The sequence below is a fragment of the Siphateles boraxobius genome, unplaced genomic scaffold (assembly GCF_051911475.1).
Source record: "Siphateles boraxobius isolate OS27281-9 unplaced genomic scaffold, OSU_SipBor_1 17, whole genome shotgun sequence".
Lineage (NCBI taxonomy): Eukaryota > Metazoa > Chordata > Actinopteri > Cypriniformes > Leuciscidae > Siphateles > Siphateles boraxobius.
The window spans coordinates 8,628,907-8,648,881 of record NW_027508777.1 but is presented as its reverse complement, the minus strand read 5'-3'; the positions used below and the strand labels follow the sequence as shown (position 1 = coordinate 8,648,881).

Sequence of the window (19,975 nt, the reverse complement as noted above, 5' to 3'; positions counted from 1 at the left end):
GTATCACAAACCATTGTATCACAATGGTCTCACAAACCGTGTAATATGCTTCCGATAATAGACCAGTTTGAAATGAAGAGTTGGAGTGTCTATCACTTCCCAAAATAGGCAAGAATTTCTAAAAGCAAGCTATGCAAAAGCAATGAGTGCAGAATTGTAAAAAAATAGAATATAATGCACATGTTCTGTCTACAACAACAAAATACAAACACAAACCACTTTTAATGTAGTTGCGTGGAGAAGAAGCGTGAGACATCAACAACAATGAATCGAGGAAAAGTTTACAGGGTCATTAGAAAAGTTGTTGATATGGAGGAATAGGAAATGTAGTTATAGGGATTATACAAACATACTCACCAAGACTTGCAGTAATCTCTTCTTCGATCTGAGGGACTTCCTCAGACACTGTGTTCACTTGAACTTCAGAAGCTGCAAAGGCCAATACAATAGGTAATCTAATCTATCAGGGTCTTACTGTAAAGCATCATATATTTTAGTCCAGAAAATTAACAATATTCAATCATACATCTGGCTCAGTGAGCTCAAACCATCTTTTCACTCACCAACATTTAGATAATAATCATTATTAAACTATAACAGTGCTATAAACAACGAACCTAATGCACGACGTTCTGCTTTTTGACGTTTCTTACGTCTGTTACTTGTGGCCGCTGCGCTTGCGACTGCTTTCCCTCTCTTAGTCCTCTTTCTTTTTTGAGGGACATGGCTTCCCATTGCCATTGCAGCCTATATGAAAATAAAATATTAATGTTTTCTGATAGAATATCAGACTTATGGTTATGTTTGATGGACGCATTTTTCCAAAGTAACTAACAATAAAAAACACAAAACTAAAACTACAAGATATAAAATACTAAACTACTCCAATGTCCATTAAATGTCTAGAACATCATACCTCAACAGCAACTACAACAAACAAACAATATGTAAATAGTGATTTTCAGAGACATGGGTGTAAGTTTATCAAAACTTCTCACCCTGGCCTCATGGAGAAGAGCCTTGCTAATTTCAGCAGCCATATGGCCCCTGACCTCACTGGGATCTTCAAAGAATCCTGGGTGGTTTTCCGACATGGTGCATGCACAGATACAATACAAAAATACAGACAATAGACACACAATACAGATATGAAGATGAGTGTGTGTGTGTGTATGTGTGTGTGTGTGTGTGTGTGTGTGTGTGTGTGTGTGTGTGTGTGTGTGTGTGTGTGTGTGTGTGTGAGTGAGAGAGAGAGGAGGGGGTGGAGAGAGAGAGAGAGAGAGAGAGAGAGAGAGAGAGAGAGAGAGAGAGAGAGAGAGAGAGAGAGAGAGAGAGAGAGAGAGAAGTGTGAGAGACTTAAGAGAGAAACAGAGTGAGCGAGAGAGATTGAAAGAGTGGCTCTTAAAAGTGCCTTTGTTTTTTTAAAGGATAGAGATAGAGCAATGGAGATAATATGTAAAAAGCAAATAATCTGTAGAACAGACAAGAAAGCATAATTAGATATACAGTATCTCTGAGAAAAAAATATAATGTCCACATTAATGCGAGACACTATAGGTGAATAGGGTAAACTTTTAAAATAATAGATATCACCATGAAACTTCCTCAGTTGATTAATTACACAATTAAGTATATAAAAACAGTGTATTATAAGTTTTTGAAATGTGTATGTTTAATTATGCAAAGTAGGCATTATCTCATTAAATAAGCGCAATTTTGCATATATATTTTCGGTAACAAAAATCTGAACATATGCATATGATAAAATTATTTTTTTCATTTTGTTTACACACAAGATGATTTGAAACAATATCAGACGGATTTCAGGATAGGGCCTAGCTATATGCTTTCATTACTTAGGAAATAATACTGGAGAAAAAAATCGATTTCCTCTATATTTTTTGGTGTACATGATGGTGCTACATAGGATGAGATGTTGGTAACGTTACTGGATGGATGAAAAAAAATAAACTCATTTTGAGAAAACATTAAATATTTGTAATGTAAAAATGCATACTTTTTTTTAGAGAAAAACCACTAACGTTACAGACACGATATCATGTCAACTATTTAGCAATCAACAATACAAGCCATCTAAAACGCATTAAAACGTTTAATTCAACATTTATAGATAGTAAATAAGTAGCAGGTCTGAGATACATACCGATTTGTAGAGGGGATCCTCGCAATGACGGAAAAACCGCGAAAGTGGGGTCGCCGTCATGGCAACAGACTCGTCCGATTTAACATTAATTTATAATTAGTCTTTATCATTTTTTTTTTCGTTGTCTGTATATGCCTATCTTTCAATTGAGTAAACATAAAAAAATTTGTAAATTAGTCCAAATATTATTTACACAAGACGATGGATGGGGAGTTTGATTGATCAAGCCTGCCTCTAGTTATCCGGTTATCCGTGTGTCCCGTCACGGAAGAATCCGTGGTGCCATCTGAGGATTTGTCAATAAGCAAAAGGCTATAGAAACTGGTCAGGGGAGATAATATGTTCACAGTTTAATTAGGCTACATGCATGCAAAAACAGACAACTTGAATAGCCTACTGAAAGTGTCAAAATCAGCAATAGGCAATCTCGTCCAGTGAAGGTGAAAAAAATCTGTGGCGACGACTGAATATTCCGTGGTCCCGTCACGGAAGAATTCCGTGGTCCCGTCACAGAATTTGACAATAAGGAAAACTGTTACAAACTGATCGGGGGAGATAATATGTTCACAGTTTAATTAGGCAACATCGCAAACACAGACAACTTAATAGCCTAAAGTGTCAAAATCAGCAATAGGCTATATCGTCCAGTGAAGGTGAAACAATCTGTGGCGACCACTGAATATTCCGTGGTCCCGTCACGGAAGAATCCGTGGTGCCATCACAGAATTTGACAATAAGTAAAAACTGTTACAAACTGATCGGGGGAGATAATATGTTCACAGTTTAATGAGGCTACATTTCATCGCAAACACAGACAACTTGAATAGCCTAAAGTGTCAAAATCAGCAATAGGCTATATCGTCCAGTGAAGGTGAAACAATCTGTGGCGACCACTGACTATTCCGTGGTACGGTCACGGAAGAATTCCGTGGTGCCATCACAGAATTTGTCAATAAGCAAAAGGCTATAGAAACGGGTCAGGGGAGATAAGAGGTTCACAGTTTAATTAGGCTACATGCATCACAAACACAGACAACTTGAATAGCCTACTGAAAGTGTCAAAATCAGCAATAGGCAATCTCGTCCAGTGAAGGTGAAAAAATCTGTGGCGACCACTGAATATTCCGTGGTACGGTCACGGAATTCAGGGTGACCAGACGTTATCCTAGCGACCAAACGACGGCAGAACAATGCAATATCAAGTTAAAATCACTTTAAAACTAAATATTTAAAGTAAAGTACTTTAAGTAAACTCAGAATATTTAAAGCGATACATTTACAAATTATAAAACGACGTCAATTGGGGGAGCGCGTGTGTTGTAACTGTCCGTGTGTGGACCACGGATGCTGCCTGTCATTGACTTACATAGGCATCACTTCCGTGCACTGTAAAAAAAAAAAGTTAATTTACAGGTAACGCCCTGTATTTTTTTACAGAATTTTGCCGTTTTTCCATTATACAGTGAATACCTGGTAATTTACAGATTTTTGCTGTAATTTAAAGGTCCACTATTATATTTACAGGTAATTGTTTGTATTTTGGTTTTACATCAATTTTACCGTTTTTTAAAGGAAATTGTCTGTATTTTTACTGGGTTATGTGTAATTTTACATTAAATATTCAGTAATATTTTACAGATTATTTCTGTGAAATTAGAAAACAAAGAAAAGAAGGTATAACCGCAGAAATCAGCAGTCATTTAACATGTTGTCCTTGAAGATCATTAAGCATGTGGGTGTCAAAGTGAGTTTTACGGTTAAATAATTGTATTTGTATACAGTAGGTATACAAACAGTCTTTTAAATTTTGTCTTGCAAATATAAAATCTTTATAGTTGTATTGCAATAAAGTCTTGCAAATCTTTCAGACCGTATTTTAATTTTGTCTTGCAAATGTGCTCATTTTGATAATCATTTGTATTATTCTCCCCTAATTTCATGTTATGTGTTTTATGAATATTTTTCCAAATCTGCGTTGCTGCACACATTGCGTGGCTTTGTGTGCGTGCGACTGTGTGTGTGTGTGTGTGCTCGCGCGCGCGCAATGACGCAGATTCAAATTATCCGCCAATACTTTTCCGTTGCTTAGTCCCGCCCACCACAACGGTTAGCTGTTTGGACCTGTGTCAAGGGCAAGCGGGAGATTTGAATTTAGTCTACGGTTGTGAAGTGGATTGTTTGCGATCACAGTGGTTCAAAGCTATAATCGTATTCGTCAGGAGCAGCCGTAAGCAGGAGCACTGAACACATGAGTTATGTTAACGTTACAGTCCGGGTGTCCGTTCGGAAATAACGCGCCCTTTTTCAGTGAGCCTGGATCGTCACAGCGGACATCATCATGCCAAGCAACCGATCACCGGCTGAGGTAAGAGTCTCATACTATAATATGTAAACGATATTTTATATTACATTTGTGTTAATTGACAGTTTCCAAGGTAACATTAGCATTCATAAATGTTCAGTCATAACTGTTGCCGAGAGCTGGAGGGCAAAACACTGCAGCATGCCTTTCAATTTGCCATCTGTTTTAAGAAAGATCAGTTGAACATCTCTAAAGACCTAAAACAAGCTTTAGTAGACTTGTTATGCGTATCAAAATCCGTCCAATTTTGTATAAAATCTTCGTTATGATAGTCAGTCAATCAATCTCTTAAACGGCGGGACATTTTGAAACCCTGTCTGGAAGCTGAAACTCTTGTCTTAAAAAAACATCCTTGATTTTATTATAGTAAAATTGTAGTAACCACGTTTTTGGCAGATTTATTACCAATTTAATAACCACAGTTTTACTAAAAATGGACCTACCTTTTTTGTTAAGAATGTTAAGAAATCGAATTCAGTTCTGTAACGTTACTTGTTAATAATTCAGCGAAGACTAGAGTATGAATATAACATAATGAACCCCTATGTGTAACTGATGCAGCTAGGTCACGGTAAATCATATTCATTTTTAATTTATATGTAGCTAAAATCAGCTCAAAACATACTGGTAACCTTTCCTGCTCAGCTTCCAGATCATAGTCAGTTGAGTTTTTGCACTGTCCCAATGCAACACATTCTGACATGTGTAATACTGAGTTTTAAAATAACTTATTTTTTTGTGATTTCAGGTCCTGTGGAAAGCAGATGATCATGGCAAACAAGGTATGGGAAGAATTAACTTTAAAAAAATAGTAATGACGAGTCTTCTGATTTCATGTGATTGCACTAAAAGTGTGCACAAGGTTTGGTTTTGCTACAATTTTTTGTAACTAGGCTCTGTCGGTTAGATTTAGAAACATGTTTTTTCCTATCACTGCTATCTTAATGACACACATCTCTACCTTTCATTCCAGCCAGATGATCTGACGGTTGCTGCTCGCATCTCGGCCTAGCTGATGGAACATTCTTGCTGGATGAATGACCTTCACCTTCAACTCAACCTTGCCAGGACAGAACTGCTTTATGGTTTCAGTCAAACCATACTTGCTGTGATCCTGCTGATTTGCCTTACACCATTAGGAGGATCAGGCCCTTCCTATCGGAGCTACACAACTCCTGGTCTAAGCTCTTGCTCTATCCAGACTGGATATTGTAATTCTCTCTGGACAGGCCTTCCAGCATCAGTCAAACCTCTGCAACTGATCCAGATGCTGCAGCAAGAGTGCTCTTTAATGGTTGCCCTATACATAAACTTTAGATCTATGTGTCCTCCAGAAGCTTGTGTTCTGCAAATAAACGGCGCCTTTTGGTGCCATCATCCCAAAGAGACACAAAAACACTTTCTTCAATGACCTTTACCTGGACTGTTTCCAGCTGGTAGAATGACCGGCGCAACTCAACACATTTTCAAGAAACTGCTAAAGATCCACCTTTTTCATAAACACTTGCCCCAATAATACTAAATCTTTGTTTAAAAAAAAAAAAAAAACTTGCTATGTGTACTGTGCTAGACTAACTGGGACTTGTCTCTGCACTTGTTGCTTCTATCGTTATCTTAATTGGTAAATCACTTTGGATTAAATGTAATTGTAAATGTTTAAAAAAAGTTATATTAGACTATAAAGGTATACAGCAATTGCCTTTTAATGTGGATAATTTTACATGTTCTAAATGATATACTAAGCTTCTATTTCCAATTAATCACTTATCTTGATGTTCAGTGTTTGTTCAGTTACTAATACTGTAAATGTGCAGGTATTCTGTACTCATACATTTAGTTAATCAACAGAAAGTGACTGTAAATTTGCTATTATTAAGTACTTAAATAGAGATTGGTCAAAGTTGTGAAATTGGATCTGTACAAATAAAAAATAAAACTAAATTTACAAACATTTGTATTTTAATTTATGCATTTTTATACATCATTTCATTGTTATTTAACACAGAAAAACTATATATTAAAAGATAATTACTGTAGATAGACAGCATTATTATATAAAATAACTTTATAAAACCCTAAATTTACAGTTTAACCTGAAAGTTAAATGTCTTTTTAATGTAATTTGACATAATTTATCCGTTTTTCCACGGTTTAATAAGCCATTATCAACAGTAATATACTGTAATTTAATCAATTTTGACTGTAAAGTAAATTCTGTATTTTTACGGTTTTTCCATGTAATTTTGTGAAACGGTTATTTGCTGTAATTTAACGGAAACCGTCTGGAAACTTTGCTGCCAGAGATTTGCCGTTTTTTTACGGGATTTTTTTTTACAGTGTGGGCACATCACGGAATTTTCGGCGATTCCGTGAAACTTCCACGGATTTTGAGCTAAGGGTCCGTGTTCATTTCACGGAATTCTGTGAGATCAGGTTGAGCAAAACGTAATATGTTACTGTAATGCATTACTTTTGTAACGCGTTACTCCCAACACTGGTTAGGAATTACAAACCTGCGCACATATATTCAAACGCACATAACTATAGAATCAATTCTTAATGTGCATGTGAACGCCATCAGCGTCTATCACAGGTTCACGTTTAAAGTCTGTTTAGAGAGAACGGTGTCGTCTTAGCGGCCCCTAATTTAATAACAAATGATCATTTAGACGGAAGTGAATCAATCAAAACTAACTTTAGCTGGAAAAAACATTTTTCAAGAGCCATTATAAAACCAAACCAATCTCTGTTACCTTAAATTAAATGTTTATCTCTGTAAAGCTGCTTTGAAACAATCTACATTGTTAAAAGCGCTATATAAATGAGGATGACTTGACTTGACTTGATTATACATGGAACTTGGACAGGGCCAGGGCACACAGGCCACTGTGGCCGTACGATGATGATTTTTTTTTCACGGGGCATGAAGGCCAAAGTGTAGGGCAACGGCGGCCATGGCCGCGTGGCCGCGGTATAATTCCCACGCTTCCAGCAAGACACTTCTCCCACCTGAGACTAAATTCACAGACTGTGAAAAAGCTCTGCTCTGCACTGTATGGGCCATCCAGAGATTCTCCAACTACATTGGAGTCCAAAAAATTATCATTGAGACTTGACACCAGCCTGTAACGTTCCTCAACAGCCAGCGCATCCGAGATGGCGTGGTCACCATTTAACACATAGCCATATGGTTAATGGCCCTCCAGGGGCGCAATGTTGAGGCACGGTATGCTCAAAATCTGAAGCCTGCGCTAGGCAACAGCCTGGCAGCCTGCCAAAACTGCTCTGATAACACACCAGCTGCGACGGTGGATGTAGAAGAACCCCAACAGCAACAACTGACCTGTGACAGGTACTTTGAAGAGAATACGTGCCAAGGTATGCCCAGAGCCTACGTCGATGGATGTTCCTACAACCACAAGGGCACTCGCCAAGCAGTGGCGGGCGTGCTATGGGTAAATGACCTGCCGTGCCCACCACAACACTTCAAGTTGGGCCCGCAATCATCACAATATGCTGAGGTAGCAGCCATTCTCATAACGCTGCAAATCGTGTCGACACATAACATCAGATAACTCCTTATGTGCACAGACTCTAACTATGCCAGACTCAGTTTCACATGCCACCTTCCAGGCTGGAAACAAAATGGTTTTAAGACTTCAAATAACATGCCTGTCACACACCAACACCTGTTCCTGGCATGCAATGACATCACAAGAACACACAGCATGATTGGCTACTAGAAAATGGTGAAAGGACACTCAAGGCAACCGGGCATTGACAAAGACTTGACTGACCAAACTGATGCCCTTGCCCTCACTCTATGGTCATCTCCAACCCACCCACCTACCTTTAACATTGCAGTGATAACCCGCAGCAAACAAACCTTTCCTGCAACAGTGCCAACCTCACAGCCTCTAACGCTAGCTCCACAGATGTCAAACAATGACATAGTGGACATACAAGCCTCTGACACATCCATACAGACTATTCTGAACCACCTCTCAGACCCCTCCAACCACCCTATCGCACCGTCTGAACTCACAGATAACCGGTGCCTCAGACGTCTACATGACATCAAACACATGATGCGTGTGACACACAACATTCTGTGGTATGCACCTGATGACATCACTGCGCCAAAGCTTGTGGTGCCACAATGCCTAAGGGGGGTCATGCTGATGTATGCCCACGACGCACCATGTGCCGGACACCACAGCACCAGGGCCACTTATGAGACACTGAAGCAAGTGGCCTACTGGCCCCGCATGCAGAAAGAAGTGGCAGAATATGTCATAGAATGCCTGGTTAGCTGCCAGTTTCAACCGGCAAACCCAACCACAGAGCTCCACTGCACGTAGAGGAGTCAAATGTCCATGGTCAGACCTCCAAATCGACCGGGTAGGACCTCTGCCCAGGTCAACAAGGGGCAACAAGTACTTCCTCACAGTCGTGTGCCAGTTCACAAAGTGGGTAGAGTGTCTTCCAGCACCCAACAACACAGCCCAGACCACGTATATACCTCCTGATGAACCACCTCTTCTCCAGGTTTCGGACTGCCACTGAGAGTCAACTCGGACCGAGGTACTCACTTTACAGCTGAGTTAGGCGGACACGACCGCCACTCCGGTTCATGGGAGCTTTGCTCGGGGGCCGCCGCTGCTGTCGGAGCCCTGTTTAACATTGGTATGTCCAGTGTCAACACAGTAAGCCTAGCCACCGTGAGGCGGCATGTGGCTGAAATTCAGACTGAGATCCCACAGTTAAAACAGCAGCTCATCACACAGAATGCATCCCTGCAGACCATCGGAAAGACATTGAAGGGAACTGTTGTAATTCTCAACACTCACAGCATTCTGCTGAACCAGACAGTGAACTCCATGAAACAGCTGTTTACTGTCTTCCAGAATGACTTTGCTCAAACTCAGCTGGTCACAGCCCTGATGAGAGACATGCTGCGGGAGGTGAGCTCCTCCATTGACAGCCTAGCCATGGGTAGAATCCCACTGTACCTGATACCCTTAAGCCTTGTGCAAACCGTGCTGGCTTCCGCCAGCACCAAGCCAACTGACCCTCTACAAATACACCTTGCCTACTCTCTGGGTAGCGCCATCCCACTCTACGTCGACCCCAAGCAGAGGGAAGTGGGTTTTCTCCTGAACCTGTCCATCATAGAGTCAAGCCAAATCTACAGACTCAAGGGCATTGTCAATATCGGGTTTTGGAAAAGTAACACTCACTTCAAGATCCGCACTCCAGACGTGATGACCTATCACGACAGCGACACACAGCCGCACCGGGCCCCGAACCTGCACATGTGCACCCTAACCAAAAATATTCACTATCTCTGCCCTAACAAACCCTTCCTCAGGGACAACACTGACGGAATCTGCGGGTTGCAACCCATGATGAGCGACACCCGCTGCCCTGCCGAGGCCAAGCGTCGAACTCAAGTCACCGACATACGAGCAGAAATTGTAGGTGACAGGTGGCTCGTTAACACTCCGGTGCACACGGCTACCCTCACCTACGACCAGCAAGACACTGCCACCCGTGTCACCCTGCTCGAGCAGAGCATGTGGATTCAGGTACCTAAAGGTGCCATCCTCCACCTGGATGACCTGGTATGGTACCATCTTCCAAGTGAAGTGTACGAATCAGAACTGATGTGGATTGCGAAAGGGGGGTCCCAGCTAATTGAAATTGCTCCTATCGACACAGCCTCCTGGCTTTGTCTCGACTGCCCATCTTGACTACCTCACCTGTTGTCCAAGCCTGGATCTCTATGGTAGTCAGCCACATCCTGTCACTAGGCTTGACCTTCATCCTGTACAGGAGGCTCAACGAGATGCAAACATCAACAGCCAAGCTCACAAAAGCCATGTCTGAAGGTTTCCGACGGAACCCCCAGAAAGAGGGGACCACGCCAGAGAACGCTTTGAATCTCATCGAGCTGAGCCCTCAGCCTCAATAACCACCTGCTACAAGACTCTGATGATTCACCTGCCATCCGCCATTGTGATGATTGCCGTCCGATGATGTCTCCACAGAGACGTCATCCGATGAAAAGGGGGACTGTAGGGTATGAGCGCAGAATCATGAATTAATTATTTCTGAACACAATAAACACATGTTCATGAAGGGTTTCTAAAGCCCCAACCTATGACTCCTCCAAGTCTAAATCTTCCATTAGCGCCAGCCAGTCTGGAGGGTAGGTTAGTTCTTGATACCTTTACAGCGTAATGAATCCCCACAGAGATCCTCGCGCGACCCCGGTTTGGTCGCGAGCCAACATCAAGGAAGACCGTTATCTCCAATCTCGGCCACGGCCATAAAACATCTAAATGACCGTCCTGACAAGACAAAAGAAATTCTGCCCGCCAAAGTTTTGTTGAATGTCATTGGCCAGGGCTCCCCATAGAGGTGTGGACTTCAGTTTCTTTAAGAGAACTGACCCCCCTGCCCTCTCTCTCCTACTTTTCCTTTTCTTCGCATCACCATGTAACGGATTCATGTCCCCCTCCGTGGATCTTTTCCTTTGTTTGTTTAAGTTTTATTTTTCCTTTCTATTTAGTTAATTTCCTCAGACGAGTAAGTGAACTTAGCCTGAATTGTTTCTTTGGTAATTTACATCCGAGACCGTTAAACCTTCGTTTGAAAGTGAGGGCTCCGGACCCATCCGCAGGCCACGTGACTCTCCCACGGAACACATCCACACGCCTTCGAAGCAGCCGCACAACGAGTAACTGTGCAAGTAGATATTCGTTTTTTGAGCGTTCAGATCATTAAGATGTGTTTTTCGTGTTGTCTCTCAAAGGTTTTAAGGTCTGTAATTTGCCACTGATCTTTCCAGATTCTCTCTCTCTCTCTCATTCTCTCTCTCTTTATTGATGCATTCTCTCTCATTGTCGTTGTATTTCGTTGTACATACATTTTATTCCTTGTAACGTTAGTAACCGTATACGTAGTTCCCTTTCAAGGGAACTCGAGCTGCGTTGAGACGCGGTGGGAACGCTCTGCATGATTGCGTCGTGAAGCACGTGTATAATCAGTCCAATGGAAGAACGAGACGTCACCGGCGGTGACATCATAGAACAGGAAGCTATAAAGCACACCAGAAATCAGACCGCGACAGCTTCTGTTGCCTTCAGCAAGCGCTCTCTGTATACTGTCCTTGTCTATTTATTGTTGTCTGTCACAAGCACATTATCTATCTATCTATATATATATATATATATATATATATATATATATATATATATTATGGCGAAACAAGAATTCAAGCGTTGTGTTGTCCCTTGCCCTCGTTTCATCACGGGTGGGGACACACATCAGCTTTGTGTTGCTTATTTGGGAGTGGAGCATGCCCAGTCAGTTCTCGAGGGAGCTGACTGTGAGCATTGCGAGAAGCTGTCCGTGAGGACGCTCCGCTCTCGCCGGGCGTTCTTTGAGGAGGACGGTTCGGTTCGCGCTCCCCGGGTTGCGGGTCCCGCTGCTGCCGAGGCACAGCGAAGGCTTTCATCTTGGGGTTCGCATATGGATCTAGTAGCGGGGCTTGAGACGGGCCCAGCCCTTTCTCAACCCTTACCTGCTGGATCCGGTGCCTCTGCCCAGGAAGGAGCCCGCGCTGCGGCTTCTCCTTCCCAGGTTGGGGCACCATTGTTGCGGCTATCCAGTTCTGAGGATCTGGATGTCGTCAGTGTTAATATGGGGGATGTTGAGTTTTCGCCAGCTCATGCCTCCGATAATGATGAGGAGCTTATGGAGGTTTTATCTCGTGCTGTAGCTAGATTAAATATTGAATGGCCAGCCGATGATTCTTTGAGTGTTACTAGAAAAAGTTTATTAGATGAAAGATTTTTACCATCTAAAACACAGCCTCCACGTCGGGGACTCCCGTTTTTTCCCGATCTCCACAATGAGGTTTCGAGATCGTGGAATAAACCGGCGTCATTCAGAGTATTTAACCCACAAACTTCCTGTTACAGTAATGTTTTGGGTGCATCTGATTATGGTTATGTTAAGGTGCCTCGGGCTGAAGAGACGCTCGCGAGCTATCTCTCTCCCGAGTCATCGTCATCATTAAAAACCCCGACGCTACCCACCAAGCCATTCAAATCTACATCTTCGCTGGTGGGTAAAGCTTATTCGGCAGCAGGTCAGGCTGCGTCATGTCTGCACTCTATGTCTATACTGCAGGCATACCAGGCTGATCTGCTGAAGGATATCGATGAACGTGAGGAAGTCAGCGCTGACGCAATTCGAGAATTGCGTCGCGCAACAGACCTGTCTCTCCGGGCCACCAAGGAGACGGCCAAATCAGTGGGCCGTTCTATGGCAGCCCTGGTGGCCACGGAGCGGCATCTTTGGTTAAATCTGTCTGATATAAAGGATAAAGATAGGTCTGTTCTTCTGGACGCGCCACTGTCACCTTCAAGTTTGTTCGGCGACGCTATCAACTGTGTCGTCGATAGGTTTGAAGAAACGAAAAAACAATCGGCTGCGTTCCAGAGGTTTCTTCCTCGACGTTTCAATATCCCCGAGACTGCTGGGCGAAAAATGATTATTAAATCCGAGCAGTCTCATCCGAGTACAAGCTCCTCACAGCACAGAGTGCATCAAAAACAGAGCGTCGCCACTCGGGCTCCTCCACAATCTGGGGAATCTGGGTGGCGGTCGCAGTCAAGGCCAGCTAGGGGTAGGCAAGATCTGAGGACTGTCATCTCTAAGAAGGCTTGGGCTAAGAAGAAGTCCTGACGCCCAAGGCGTCAGGCTTCTGAGGGTGGTCCCCTCCGAGGAGGGACAATTTCGAGAAATCGTTCATCCTCGGCACCCTCTGGGGGGCGATTCTCTGAGGAGAGTCGCAGCGCTGCCACATCGGTTGTTCCCTGCCGGTTCGCCGCTTCAGGGAACCGAGGTGTCAGCGTCCCCATACGATTCTCCGAGGAGGATCGTAGAATGGTCAGTTCGGTTGTTCCCTGCCGGTTCGCGCTTCAGGGCACCGAAATGTCCGTACAACCGAATCCCGAGGCCAGTCTCGAGAGACTGGTCCCCTTAGTAGAATTTCTGGCAGCGTGGAAACTACTGCCAAATATTTCTCAGTGGGTCCTGCATATAATAGAAAAGGGTTACAGAATTCAGTTCGGTTCTCGTCCGCCCAGATTTCAAGGGGTCCTTCCCACAGTGGTGGACCCAAGGCAGGCTCGGGTCATGGAACTAGAAGTACTGACGCTTCTGCAAAAAGGGGCTATAGAAAGGGTTTCTCCTCCCAGCAGAGAGTCAGGGTTTTACAGCCGTTACTTCATCGTTCCCAAGAAGGATGGGGGGTTGCGTCCTATTCTAGATCTGCGTCAGTTAAACAGCAGAGTTCAGAAACTCAAGTTCAAGATGCTTACACTCAAACAGATTGTATCACAGATTCAGTCCGAGGACTGGTTTGTCACAATAGACTTGAAGGACGCTTACTTTCATGTATCCATTCATCCTCATCACAGGAAGTTCCTGAGGTTTGCTTTCGGGGGCGAAGCATACCAATATCGGGTCCTTCCATTCGGCCTAGGTTAATCACCACGCACCTTTACGAAATGCGTGGATGCAGCGCTGGCTCCTCTGAGACTCCAGGGCATTCGTGTATTAAACTATATCGACGACTGGTTGATCCTGGCTCGTTCCGAGCAGTTGGCAGTTCGGCATCGAGATGTCGTTCTGTCTCACTTAAAAAGGTTAAGGTTGCGGCTAAACACCAAGAAGAGTGTGCTCCTCCCAGCCCAGAGGACCACTTTTTTAGGGGTGATGTGGGATTCGACAACTATGCAAGCACGATTGTCTCCAGCTCGTATTTCTGCGATTCTCACAGCCGTAAATATAGTAAAACTAGGCCAGTCACTCACTGTGAAACAGTTCCAGAGACTGGTGGGTCTCATGGCAGCTGCGTCCAACGTAGTTACTTTTGGCCTTCTGCACATGAGACCCCTGCAGTGGTGGCTCAGGACCAAGGGGTTTTCTCCGAGGGGAAATCCTTTTCGCACGATCAAGGTCACGCGGCTATGCCTACGTGCCTTGGTCATGTGGAAGAAACCTTGGTTCCTCGTCCAAGGCCCAGTATTGGGGGCTTCTTGTCGACGCGTAACGCTATCGATGGATGCTTCCCTCACAGGCTGGGGGGCGGTCATGAGTGGCCGCTCGGCGACAGGTGTCTGGCAGGACCATCAGCTTTCGTGGCATATAAACCGACTAGAGATGATGGCGGTATTTCAGGCTCTCAAATACTTCCTGCCAGACCTGAGAGGCCATCATGTGCTCGTCCGCACAGACAACACATCGGTGGTCTCTTACATCAACCATCAGGGGGGTCTGAGGTCCCTATTATTATGCAAACTGGCTCATCAGATCCTCCTATGGGCCCAGGGAAAATTAGGGGAGTGGAGACTTCACCCCGAGGTGGTGGAGCTCCTATGGGAGAACTATGGTCAAGCTCAGATAGATCTTTTCGCATCTTACGATACAATCCATTGTCCGCTTTGGTTCTCCCTCACATATCCAGCTCCTCTCGGACTGGACGCTATGGTACAGGAGTGGCCGAGGCTGCACCTGTACGCATTCCCCCCGATATCATTGCTTCCGGGAGTTCTGGAGAGGGTTCGCCGGGAGGGGGCTCATCTATTATTAGTAGCCCCGCACTGGCCGACCCGAGTGTGGTTCTCGGACCTAGTGTCCCTTCTGCACGGCTCTCCCATGGAGATTCCTGTCAGGGGGGACTTGTTATCTCAAGCAGGGGGCACGATATTTCACCCTCGCCCGGAGTTGTGGAAACTGTGGGCTTGGCCTCTGAGGGGGCCCAGCTCTTAGAATCCGGTCTCTCGACTCGACTTCTCTACATGGTGTGGAGAACGTTTTTTAAATCCTGCTAACTGCCCGGTTGGTACAGTTCTCGATTTCCTTCAAGACCGTTTCTCTGCTGGATTATCTCCCTCCACCTTAAAGGTGTACGTAGCGGCTATATCTGCTTATCCCTCCCCTTTGGGGGCTTCTTCTCTTGGGAGAGATCCTCTTATTACTCGTTTTCTCCGTGGTACACTGAGGCTTAGGCCTGCATTGCACTCTAGAGCACCGGCTTGGGATTTGGCCATTGTACTTGAGGGTCTGGCCCTGGCTCCCTTCGAGCCTATTGAAGAGGTTTCAGAGAAGTTCCTTACACTAAAAACTCTATTTCTTCTCGCTATTTCTTCTATCAAGAGAATTGGAGATCTGCAAGCCCTGTCGGTGGCTCCTTCATGTTTGGAATTTGCACCTGGTATGGTGAAAGCATTTTTACACCCTAGGCCGGGTTACATTCCTAAGGTCCCCACTAATGTGGCGGGCCCTATTGTGCTGCAGGCTTTTTGCCCTCCACCTTTCGTTACCCCAGATCAGGAAGGTCTCAATCTGTTATGTCCCGTTAGGGCTTTGGATGCCTACGATCACAGAGCTGCCCTGTGGCGTAGATCAGAGCAGTTATTTGTCTGCTTCGGTTCAACCAAGAAAGGTTGCCCTGCATCTAGACAGGTAATGAGCAAGTGGGTAGTTGAGGCTATCTCACTTGCTTATGAAGCGGCCGGACAGCTCTCACCTATGGCTGTCCGCGCCCATTCTACTAGGAGTATGGCTGCCTCTAAGGCTTTAATTTCAGGGGTTTCCCTGCACGACGTTTGTAATGCGGCAGGCTGGTCCTCACCGCATACATTTGTCAGATTCTACGACCTAGACCTCTCCACTCCCGGGGCTAGGCTGCTTGTTTCTTAGTGTGCGCAAGGACTCCACACAGAACGGGCATTCCCACCGCGTCTCAACGCAGCTCGAGTTCCCTTGAAAGGGAACGTCTCAGGTTACGTATGTAACCCTGGTTCCCTGAGAGGGAACGAGACGCTGCGTTCTCCTGCCATACTTCCTGCATGCCCTGATCGACTTGCTTCAGGCCTTTTCAGAAGCTGTCGCGGTCTGATTTCTGGTGTGCTTTATAGCTTCCTGGTCTATGACGTCACCGCCGGTGACGTCTCGTTCTTCCATTGGACTGATTATACACGTGCTTCACGACGCAATCACGCAGAGCGTTCCCACCGCGTCTCAACGCAGCGCCTCGTTCCCTCTCAGGGAACCAGGGTTACATACGTAACCTGAGACGTTTTCCTTTATTAAATTCATTATATTCATTTATTGATGCTGTCTTTCGCTCATATACAAGTCCCTTTAATGTACAATCCAGCTATGTGCTTTACAAATTTATTGATACTTAAAGAGGTCTTGTTATAGAACAGGAAAGTTATTCCTTGTGTCCAGAGGAATAGCTTCTGTTGAAAGTCTATAAAGTAGGATAACTTTGTAAGGTTTGATAAGATCGAGTGAGCTTGCAGGACAAGCAGATGATTTGATCGTAAATTAATCCCCTTAAAGATTATCCTGACGATCTATGATAGACATAATTGATATATTAAATATTTAATTATAATCCGTTTTGATTAAGTATTGATATACAATTGAACTGATAATAACCTGTCTGCAAAATATAGTCTACATATGCAATTAATTATAATCCTTTGTGGTTAATTGTCTAGGTACATATATGAATGCAGATGCAGGGAACATATTATCCCCTTTTGGGAGATTTATCATGTATGATCATCTGGGTCAAACCCGTATGAATCATTATTAATTGAAAAATTACTAATTTTTGAATACATATCCCCAAAGCCTGACCCAGGTTCCTTACAAAGTTTAACGCCCTTATAGCACAGGGTACAAACTTTTTCCGAAGCATGTTTTTTTTATAGAGTAGCTGTCTGTATCTACGGCCAGATGGAAGAAGTGTGAAGCTTGAATTAAGAGGTTGGCTGGGATTTTGTACTATGGTAGTTGCTCTACGAGCAGTGGCAGTATTAATGAGGGCTGGCAGGTTGGGAGTGAAAAGACCTATTATTTTGGAGGAAGTGTTAGTAATTTTAAGAAGCTGGTTCTTATTGGTGAGAGAGAGCATGGTGAAGTAGCAGGCAGCACAGTACAAGAGGATGGGCTCAATGATACTGCTGTACAGAAGAAGTAGTAGATGTGGTTTAACTGAGAGAGTCCTGAGTTTACGAATGACAAAAAGTCTTTGTTGACACTGCTTGTGGATGTTTGTGATGTGGTGATCAAAACTCAATTTAGAGTCCATAGTGATGCCAAGGTACCTGAAGCTGTCAACAATTTCTACTGGCTGGCTGATTATGGAGATGGGGCAGTGAGGGGTCGAGAGTTTACGGCGTGTGCCCAGGATGAGTTCCTTCATTTTGGTGACGTTGAGAATGAGGCGACCGTCCTTACACCATTAATATATATATATATATATATATATATATATATATATATATATATATATATATATATATATATATATATATATATATATATATAAATGCTATTAAACCAGGCTGAAGCTCAAATTATTGTAATGTTTTTATTTGAATAAATAATTTAAAAGTACCTTTTACAAAAATGTACTAAAATCAGAAAGATTGAACAAAGGTGCTACATTTTTGCTTGAGATAGAGGGTGTGTGTGTGTGTGTGTCTCTGTGTGTGTGTGTGTGTGTGTGTGTGTGTGTGTGTGTGTGTGTGTGTGTGTGTGTGTGTGTGTGTGTGTGTGTGTGTGTGTGTGTGTGTGTGTGTGTGTGTGTGCGTGTGTGTGTGTGTGTGTAAGAGAAAGTGAGAGAGGCCGAGAGACAAGGAAACAGAGATCAAATAATGCTAGTCTATGCAATCATATCTTTGTAAATAGCTACACTCATTCACATTTGCACTCACTCACATCCATATACAGTAAATACACTCACTCAGATTCAAATTTGAGCGTCCTTGTCGCGAAAACCACACGGGAAGCAGAGAATCCATGAGCAGTAGTTTAATAAAGGGTAATCCACTCGTCGTCAACATGCAGGGGTCAAAATCCAAATAAAGCCGTAAAAACAAGAAACAAAACAGGAATTCGAACAATAACCTGAAGTGGTGTGACACAAAACAACGACTCCGTACACATACTAACACAGACAGGGAATATATACACAATCTAACAAGACTGACACAGAACAGCTGGGAACAATGATTACGGAGAACAGCTGTGTGTAATGAACTGATGAGTGACAGTGACAGACAGAATGCTGGGAATTGAAGTCAAATGTGAAGGACATCGTGAGAACGAGGACCTCTAGTGATAGACAAGGGAAAACAACCAGACACTGTGACATAACCCCCCCTCTACGGAGCGGCTACCAGACGCTCCACGACAACACTAAAACACGACACAAGAGTTCAGGAGGGAGGTGGAACGGTGGAGGCTCAGGGGGAGGGATGGTGGGCCAGGTCCATGAAGGGAGACAGGAACAAGGGGTGAGGGCTTAACCGGGTACCAGGGCAAAACAGAAAGTCCATTGGGCATCCAGGGCGAAACACAGAGTCCATCGGGCGGCCAGGGCGGTGAAGACCCCTCAGGCGGCCAGGGCGGTGAAGACCCCTCAGGCGGCCAGGGCGGTGAAGACCCCTCGGGCGGCCAGGGCGGAGCAGACCCCTCGGGCGGCCAGGGCAGTGACTCAGGCGCCCTTGACTCAGGAACAGCAGACACCGGCTCAGGAACAGCAGACACCTGCTCAGGAAAAGCAGACACCGGCTCAGGAACAGCAGACACCGGCTCAGGAACAGCAGACCCCGGCTCAGGAACAGCAGACACCGGCTCAAGAACAGACACAAGAACTGTAACAGTCACAAGAACAGACACAAACACAGAAACAAACACTGGCTCTGGCGCTGGAACAGGTGCTGGCTCTGGAACAGACATTGGCTCCAGCTCTGGGACAGGCCTTGACTCTGCCTCCAGCTCTGGAACAGGCACTGGCTCTGCCTCCGGCTCTGGAACAGCAGACACTGGCTCCGGCTCTTGAACAGACACTGGCTCCGGCCCTGGAACAGACACTGGCTCCGGCCCTGGAACAGCAGACACGGACATGTCCAGGATCCGAGCCAGACGAACCAGATAGTCCAGGTCTATGAAGGCAGATGGCACTGGCTCTGCCTCCGGTTCTGGAACGGGTACTAGTTCTACCTCCGGCTCTGGAACGGGCACTGGCTCTGTCTCTGGCTCTGGAACAGGCATTGTCTCTGCCCTTGGCTCTGGAACGCGCACTGGCTCTGCCTCCGGCTCTGGAACGTGCACTGGCTCTGCCTCCGGCTCTGGAACGGGCACTGGCTCTGCCTCCGGCTCTGGAACAGCAGACACTGGCTCCGGCTCAGGAACAGACACTGGCTCCGGCTCAGGAACAGACACTGGCTCCGGCTCAGGAACAGACACTGGCTCCGGCTCAGGAACAGACACTGGCTCCGGTTCAGGAACAGAGACTGGCTCCGGCTCAGGAACAGACACTGGCTCCGGCTCAAGAGCAGACACTG

General features: G+C 44.8%; 2 long non-coding RNA genes across 2 annotated transcripts; one reads left to right on the top strand and one right to left on the bottom strand.

Annotated features, from left to right (window-relative positions):
* Positions 1-357: 357 nt before the first annotated feature.
* On the bottom strand, positions 358-1,334 carry LOC143740159 (uncharacterized). Its single transcript, XR_013204780.1, has 3 exons — positions 999-1,334; positions 618-747; positions 358-429 (listed from the first exon to the last, which is right to left on the bottom strand). It is a non-coding gene; the product is annotated as an uncharacterized LOC143740159 (long non-coding RNA).
* Positions 1,335-4,206: 2,872 nt separating this feature from the next.
* LOC143740158 (uncharacterized) lies at positions 4,207-6,054 on the top strand. Its single transcript, XR_013204779.1, has 3 exons — positions 4,207-4,529; positions 5,275-5,308; positions 5,500-6,054. It is a non-coding gene; the product is annotated as an uncharacterized LOC143740158 (long non-coding RNA).
* The last annotated feature ends 13,921 nt before the right edge of the window (positions 6,055-19,975 follow it).